General features: G+C 48.9%; 1 protein-coding gene across 1 annotated transcript in view; it reads right to left on the bottom strand.

Annotated features, from left to right (window-relative positions):
• Positions 1–5,302, bottom strand: part of LOC123522329 (nuclear autoantigen Sp-100-like) — a 32,266-nt gene extending 26,964 nt beyond the window's left edge. Inside the window, exon 1 of the mRNA XM_045295658.1 lies at positions 5,202–5,302. The gene's annotated coding sequence lies outside the window, so the exon portion shown is untranslated. The remainder of the gene's footprint in view (positions 1–5,201) is intronic.
• Positions 5,303–8,551: the final 3,249 nt, after the last annotated feature.

Here is an 8,551-nt window from a genome sequence, read left to right on the forward strand (position 1 = left end):
AAATATAAATATTTTGCATATGTACATGCCTTTATCTAGACCTCTATAAATGCCTTTATCTAGCCCTCTATAAATTCCCTTTGCCTCCCACCTCTTTCCTCTATTTCCTTTGACTTTCCTCCTGTCCCACTATCATAGTCAGTCCCCACCTGGGTTTCAGCAATTCCTCTTGGTTACATTACCCTTGACCAGGCCTCCCACACTCCCCTCACCACCGATTTGGATCACTTGTTGTTCTCTTGTCCCTGGGTTTGTTCACACCACTACCTTTCCCCTTCCCCTCCCCCTCTCCCATGTGCCCCCTGTAACTGTCGGTCCCATTGTTTTCTCCTCCAGATTGTTAATCCAGCCTACCTTATTTAGACAGACCTGCGGAGATAATAACATGCGCAAAACAAGACAGAGCAAAACCAAGCAACAATATACAACAAAACAACAACAACAAACCAATGACAAAAAACGCAAAATAAAACATAACAAGAAAGAAAACTTGTAGTTAGTTCAAGAACTGTTTGTTGGCCTTAGGAGTGTTTTCTGGTTGAGTCTGATGGGGCACCATGCCTTTGCCCCAAAGTCCACCTTTAGCACTCCCTGAGGACCCCGCTGCTCTGTTCCCTTGCTGTTCTGTTGCACCCCTAGTGTTTTGCCTTGGTGTGGCGGCATCAGATTGGGGGCAATTCCCACATTGTGTCTCCGGTGTTGTCCCCTGATGAGCTATGGGTCAGTGAGGGGCATCATGTCTCATAGTGGGGCTGGCCATATGGTCCTCTCTGTGGACTGGCTGTTCTCATTGGGAACATCGTCCTCATGGCTTGGTGGGCCAGTATGTGCTCCACTCTCTCCTACTCCCCCTTCATCTGCTCCCGTGTGCTCCGATCAGATATGTCCCTCTCCCAGAGCTGCAGATTCAATGCTGTCCTTTGAAATAAATTCTTCTGGGGGGAGGGTCAGGTGTCCATGTAGTAGTTGGGATGGAGGCCAGCCAACCCCGTGGACATTTATTGGCAGTGCAAAAAAGGCTTTGTCATTTGCACAAGTAAGGCAGGTGCTAAGGGCCTTGTGATGGAGCAGCTGAGGGCCAGAGAGGGTTGTCTGCAAGCACAGCCGACAGGAGTGGTTCTTGACCAGAGAACTGCTGTGTCTTGAGCAGTTCTGATCCTGAACTGTAAACCGTTAACCTTCTTAGTAAGCACGATAATTGTATTTTCGGCATGGTCGCCGCACTGCAGCTTCGATCTAGCCGAGAGGCATCGAGGACCTGGAGGGTTGGTGTCAGGGCTGGTAAAGAAGGACTGAAGAGGGAGGCAAGGCTGGCCTCCATCCCACAGCAATAGCCTTGGGCTGTTGCTGATGGTGATGCTCCTCCCCCTTTGTGATGTCAGAGGAGGCCAGATGCGGCCCCATCTTTCTTATAATGACATTCTCACAGTCTCACAGCTTCCTTTTTTCCCCTTCCCAAATCATTTTATTGGGAGCAAATACAGGTATCACATGGTTCCATAGCTTAATCACATCAAGCATTATTGTATAATTGCTATCACAATCCATTTCAAAGCATGCCCTCCCTTCTTGAACTACTTGGGATCAGCTTCCCTTAACCCCTCCACGCTCTGTACCCCCCAGGAACCCTTATTCCACTTGCTGCCTGGATTCTGTGCTCTATATTCTGTCCTAGTTATCTATTTTTCTACCCTTATGTAGATACCATACTGACTTCAATAAGATAGCCTCATGGAGCATCTTAAATTTAACTAGTGAAGATGCAGTTTGGTTTTTAGGGGTCTTTGATTTTTCCATAGAATTAGTAAAATCAGTCAATCTCTACAAGAAGAACCTGCTTGGGATTTGTCTGTGCCTTGAATCTGTAGATATACTTAGTGGGAACTGACAACTTTACAATCTTCAGTTTTCCAATCTGTTAACATGGTATATTTCTCCATTTATTCACATTAAAAGATTTTTTTTCTCAAGTGGGTGAAGGGAGATGTCGAACAGTGTAAGATATGACAAAATAATAATAATTTATAAATTATTAAGGGCTCATGAGGGAGGTAGGAGCAGGGAGGGAGGGGAAACAATGAGGAGTTGATACCAAAGGCTCAAGTAGAAAGCAATTGTTTTGAAAATGATGATGGCAACAGATGTACAAATGTGCTTGACACAATGGATGGATGTATGGATTGTGATAAGAGTTGTATGAGCCCCCAGTAAAATGGTTTTCAAAAAAGGAAAAAGATAAAATAGAATTTTCAGGCAACTGGTATAAATTTTTTCCCCAGAACATTTATATTTTTCAGTATAGGGGCCATACACATATGAGGATAAGTCAAGAAGTACTGTTGTAAAATCACAGAAACCTTTATTAAACTAACATATCAAAATGTGAGGCTACATTTCCTGACCTATCTGCCATGTAGGTCTCAATACATCTGAAAATAGTATTGCCATCTCTCTTACTCTTCCCACGAACTCGGCTCTCTTCAGCTTACAGCAAGTCAAAGTGACACTTGAGGGCCTCAAGCCACGTTCCTTTGAAAGATTCTTTGCATTTGGGGAACAAAACGATCACCAAAAGGGTAAGAAAACAACTAAAAATGTTTAAAATGTTTTGCCATCGTTCATGAAGAAAGCAAAAGGTCATTAAAAAGGCCGGAAAGAAAGAAAAGATCAAGGTGGATGTCAGAAGACCCTCAGAACCTTGCTCTTAATCAAAGAGCAGCTTAAGCAAATGGAAGAAACGATGAAGCCAAGATGCTGAATAGAACATTTCAAAGGGCAGCTTGAGAAAATAAAGCAAAATATTATAGTGAAATATGCAAGGACCCAGAATTAAAAACCCAACGGGAAGAACATGCTCAGCAGATCTGAAACTAAAAGAACTCAAGAAAAATTCAAGCCTCAGATTGAAAATTTGAAAGATTCTAGAGGCAAAATATTGACTGACGCAAGAAGCATCTAGAGAAGATGGAAAGATGCACAAAGTCCTGTACCAGAAAGAACCAGTAGACAGTCCCCCATTTCGGTAGGTAGCAGATGAGCAAGAACCGATGGTGCTGAAGGAAGACGTTCAAGCTGCCCCGAATGCATTAGGGAAAAACACAGTTCCCAAGGCTGATGGCATATCCATCAAACTGTTACAGAAAGCTGAAGAAGCACTGGAAGCACTCACTCATCTATGCCAGGAAATTTGGAAGACAGCTACCCTGCCAACTAACTGGAAGTGATCCATATTTGTACACCCATTCCAAAAATAGAGGAGCCAACAGAATGCTCAAACTGTAGAATGATATCATTAATATGGCCCAGAAGTAAACTTTTACTTAAGATTTCCCAATAATGGCTGCAACAGCACATTGGCAGGAAATGGCCTTAAGTTCAGGCTGGATTCCGAAGAGGACGTGGACAAGGGATATCATTGCAGATGTCAGATGGGTCTCTGCTCAAAGCAGAGAATACCAGAAAGACGTTTACTTGTGTTTCTTTGACTTTGCAAAGTCCTTCGACTTTGTGGACCATGATAAACTGGATAACCTTGAGAAGGATGGGATTTCCAGAACACTTCGTTGCATTCATTTGGAACTTGCTCATGGACCAAGAGGCACTTGTGCAAACAGATCAAGGGAATACCCCAAGATTTAAAATCTAGAGGGGTGTGTGTCAGGGTTGTATTCTCTCACCATGCTTGTTCAATCTATATGCCGAGCAAATCATCAGAGAGGCTGGGTTATATGAAAAAGAGTTTGGCATCAAAATTGGAGGAAGACTTACTGACAACCTGCTGTATGCAGATGACACGCCTTGCTAGTTGAAAGTGAGGAGGACTTGAGGCACTTGCTGACGAAGATCAAGGATTGTAGTCTTCAGTATGGACTACAACTTGATGTAAGTTAGACCCAAATCCTCAGGACTGGACCAATAAATAACATCGTGATAAATGGAGAAAGGGTTGATGTTGTCCAGGATTTTCTCTTGCCTGGATCTACAATCAATGCTCATGGAAGCAGCAGTCAAGAGACCAAAGACGTGTTGCATTGGGCAAATCTGCTGCATAAGACTTCTTTAGAGTGATGAAAAGCAAGGATGTGACCTTGAAGACTCACGTGTACCTGACTCGAGCCATTGTATTTTCTATCACTTTGTACGCACTTGAAGCGTGGACACTGAATAAGGATGACTGGAGCAGAATAGATGCATTCTAACTGTGGTGCTGGAGAAGAACATAGAAGAATATTGAATGTACTACGGCCTGCTAAAAGGACCAAGCAATCTGTGTTGGAAGAAGTATGGCCAGAGTGCTCCTTAGAGGCAAGGATGGTGAGACTTCATCTTACATACTTTGGACATGTTGTCAAGAGATACCAGACCCTGGAGAGGGCCACCGTGCTCGGTACAGCGGAGAGGCAATGAAACAGAGGCAGGCCTTCAGGAGATGGGCTGACTCCGTGGTTGCCACAATGGGCGCGGCCATGGGAACAGCTGTGAGGACGGCACAGGACAGGGCAGGGTTTCCTTCTGTTGTGCTTAGAGTCGTCATGGGTCCGGACCGACTCGATGGCACCTAACAACAGTTCACACTCATAGAAGCAGACAACCTCATCTCTCTCTGGAGAGAGGCTAATGACTTCCGACTGCCGCCCTCCCTTTCAGCAGAAGCACTTAACCACTGTGCCACCCTGCCTCCTCTGTACCCCTCGCAGAACAAAGCAGGCAAATGCCAGCCGCTTCCCATCCATGGGTCTTTGCTTTTCTTTGTACTTCACTTAATCAAGAGCAGGGGTCCAGGAGGTCAGACCCCCCAGTGAGAGGGGGACAGTCCTGGAGCTGCCCTGGAGGCCTCTGACAGGCACAGACTCGGCACCTGGCATTCAGTCAGCCGTTCTGAGCCCTGAAGACTCTGAACTTCCTTCTGTGGGGTGATACCCCGGAAACTAAGGAGGTCGCAGGGCATGGGTGGGCTCTCAGGTCACAAGGAAACACTGGTCCCCAGCCCGGCCTGCGAGGCCCAGCTGGCCCACATGTGGCAGCTTCCAGGTCATTTCTAAACACTGCGTGTGTCCTGGCCCGGCATCCCCACCACCTATTTTGTATGATTTCAGCCCCTGTTTTATGGCCTCATGGCCTTACTGGCCCAGGGCCTGCCTCTCACCCCTGAGCAGTCACATTGCCCCAGAGAAAGCTGATAGAGGAGGAGACAGACTCACCTGGGACTGAGCTGGTTGTTCGCACCTGCAATCCTGGGCTCTGGCCCTGCTGGGTCTGGGAGCAGCTCTCCTCCAGGGCTGGCCGTGTCCAGTGTGGGAGCTGGGCCTGAGCAGGAAGTCTGGGAACCACCTCATAGCCCCGCCCCAAAGGGAAAAGAGAAGTGAAAATGTTGACTTACAGGGGTGGCTGCAGGCCAATGTCTCCTCCTCCTCCAGCTCCAGGGTGGCTTTGGGCCCAGATGGAATGAGGCAGCTGGATTCAGGGGACGGTTTCACAGCTGGGCTCGAGGACCAGGAAAGGGGCCGCCCCTGTGGGGAGCCGGCCAGCTCCAAGCCCACCTGTGTGTGCAAAGACCGGCAAAGCTTCTGTGTCAACTCTGTGCTGCAGCTGCCTCTGCCTTCGGAGGGGGGGCTGGTGTTTATGAGGTTTGTCTCTGCTCCCCATTCTCTCTTGCCAAGGCACTCATGCAGGAGAGACTTGGGGCTCCCTCTCTGGTCCTGGCCTGCGCTGCCCGTGGTGAGCTCTGAGAGCAAGAGGTCGAGACCGGCTTCTGAGAACAAACAGGCCTGAGGCCAGTGCCAAGTGGGTGAGCAAGGTTGCCCTATTCAACGCAGGTGTTTGCAAGGAGGGCAGCTCACAGCACAGGGTGACCAGGAGCCAGCCAAGCACGGAGGATGCCCCTGAGAGCGGGGGAAGAAAAGGTGCCTTCTTATTGGGTGGGGATCGAGCTTGGATCCCAGATGGCCTAGATGCTAACAGGCAGGGTGACCCCCTCTGTGAACTCAGTGGATGTTGATGCACAGCAGTTCTATAGGATGGGGTAGAACTGCCCCTGTGAGTTTAGGAGACTGTGAACAGGGGCAGAGAGCCTTGTCTTTCTCCAGAAGAGCTGCTTGTGGTTTCAAATTGCTGACTTGGTGTTGGGCCATGTTTATGTGTTGGCCTGCGATCTGCAAGGTCAGCAGTTCAAAACCATGAGCCTCTCCTAGGGAGAAAAATGAGGCTTTCTATCCCCATGAACGGTTACAGTCTGGCAGACTCATGGGCAGTTCTACCTTGTCCTATAGGATCACTTCGAGTCTGTCTGGACTTACTGGCAGTGAGTATATTATATTGGGTCACCCTTCCATGCAGGACAAGCAGGGACCTGGAAGACGGATTCCACCACAGTATAGACTACAGTGGGGCACCTGCCACACCTGGTGGGCGGGCAGGGGACTGAGCAGTGGAATTGTTTGGTGAATGGAAGTGGACTTCCCTACACCCACGAGCCCCGCGGTGAAGCAGATGGTGAGACTCTGTTCTGCTGTAGGCAGGCTGCGGATGGTGAGTTGGGCCCTCGGGGACCGAGCTCATCAATGGAAGCCAAGAAGGTGTGGTTGTCCCCTTCAAGGGGCACTGATCTGTGTTAGCTAAAAGGTGGCCAAGCTGACATGATGGTCAAGTGATCTACAAGATGGGGCTCAGATGTCCAGACAGGGCTGTAATTCTTTTTTTAAAAAATTATTTTATTAGGGGCTCGTACAACTTTTATCATAATTCCATACATACATCCATTGTCTCAAGTACATTTGTACAAATGTTGCCATCATCGTTTTCAAAGCATATTCCTTCTACTTGAGCCCTTGGTATCCCCTCATTTTTCCCCTCCCCACCCTCACCCTTCCTCCCTCCCTCCCTCATGAACCCTTGATAATTTACAAATTACTATTTTTTCATGTCTTGCACTGTCCAGTATGTCCCCCACCCCCTTGTCTGTAGTTCATCCCCTTGGTAGGGTGTTGTAGGTAGGGTATTGTGATCAGTTTCCCCCTTTCTCCTGGTATTGCTACTCTCAACATTGGTCCCAAGGAGCTTTTCTGTCCTGGATTCCCTGTGTTTCCAGCTCTTATCTGTACCCATGTACATGCTCTGGTCTAGCCAGATTTGTAAGGGATAATTAGGGTCATAACAGTGGGAGAGGGGGGAAGCATTAAAGAACCAGAGGGAAGTTGTATGTTTCATTGGTGCTACACTGCACCTTGACTGGTCCGTCTTCTCCCCACAACCCTTCTGTAAGGGGATGTCCAATTGCTTACAGATTGGCTTTGGGCCTCCGCTCCGCACTCCGCCCCCACCCGCCACCTCCCCGCCACCATTCACATTATGATTTTTTGGTCTGGGTCTTTGATGCCTGGTACATCAACACCTCATGATCACACAGGCCGGTGTGCTTCTTCCATGTGGGCATTGTTGTTTCTCTGTTAGATAGCCGCTTGTTTATCTTCAAGTCTTTAAGACCCCAGACTCTATATCTTTTGATAGCCAGGCCCCATCAGCTTTCTTCACCACATTTGCTTATGCACCCACTTTGTCTTCAGCGAACATGTTGGGAAGGTGAGCATCTCAGAGTGCCAGATTGTTAGAACAAAGTGTTCTTGTGTTGAGGGAGTGCTTGAGTAGAGGCAGGGCTGCCTTCTGTCCATGACAGAGCCACTGCTTTCTGTGGACAGGCCTCTGACTGAAGTTCCAAAGGAGTATGAGACTGGGGGCCTAAGACCTAATGGGGGGCCCCAGACATGGGGTTGTGGCATCCAGGGCCCAGGCCCAGCACACCAGGATGGAGGTGGAGGGTACACAGGGAGGGATGGTGGTAGGGGGAAGCTTAAGGGTTGTGGAAATCAGAGTTCATGCTCCTTTATCAGGCTGATCCCGAGGGTCCCTGTTGCATGGACAGCAGTAGTTCTCAACCTTCCTGATGCTGTAACCCCTTAATACAGATCCTCATGTTGTGGTGGCCCCCCAACCACAAAATTATTTTTGTTGCTACTTCGTCACTGTCATTTTGCTACTGTTATGACTTGGGTGACCCCTGTGAAAGGTTCGTTCGACCCCCAAAGGGGTGTCAACCCACAGGTTGAGGACCACTTACACAGGGACAGGAAGTGTCCCCCCTCTCCTGCCTGCTCCCTCTTTCTCCCTGGGGAGGGGGAAGCAGTCTGGTGGGAATGGATCCAGCACACAGAGAAGATGATCTGTCACAAGTGGGGGGGAGGGCATTGCCTCCTGAGCGCTGCTCACACGTGGGTCCCCTCTGCTTCTCTCCCTGACGAGCCCTGACTTGCCATTTCGGGGATAAACAGGCAGTAAGCTGAGCTTCTCTCAGGTGCAGCTCTCCTCTGTCCTCAGCCTCCTTGGGGCATGTCAGGCCAGGCACCAGGGGCTAGTGCCACAGAACACAACTGCCACTCTGGGGTCCCTGCCTCTCTGCCCCAGGGCATGCTAGGGGCGCTAGTCAGAGAGAAGTTAGGCTCCCCCGACATTCTGTACCAGCAAGAGTGATTTCCGTGGCCTCCAGAGATGTCTCTGG

The sequence above is a fragment of the Echinops telfairi genome, unplaced genomic scaffold (genome assembly GCF_000313985.2).
Source record: "Echinops telfairi isolate 266 unplaced genomic scaffold, ASM31398v2 ScPeMD7_3;HRSCAF=10, whole genome shotgun sequence".
Lineage (NCBI taxonomy): Eukaryota > Metazoa > Chordata > Mammalia > Afrosoricida > Tenrecidae > Echinops > Echinops telfairi.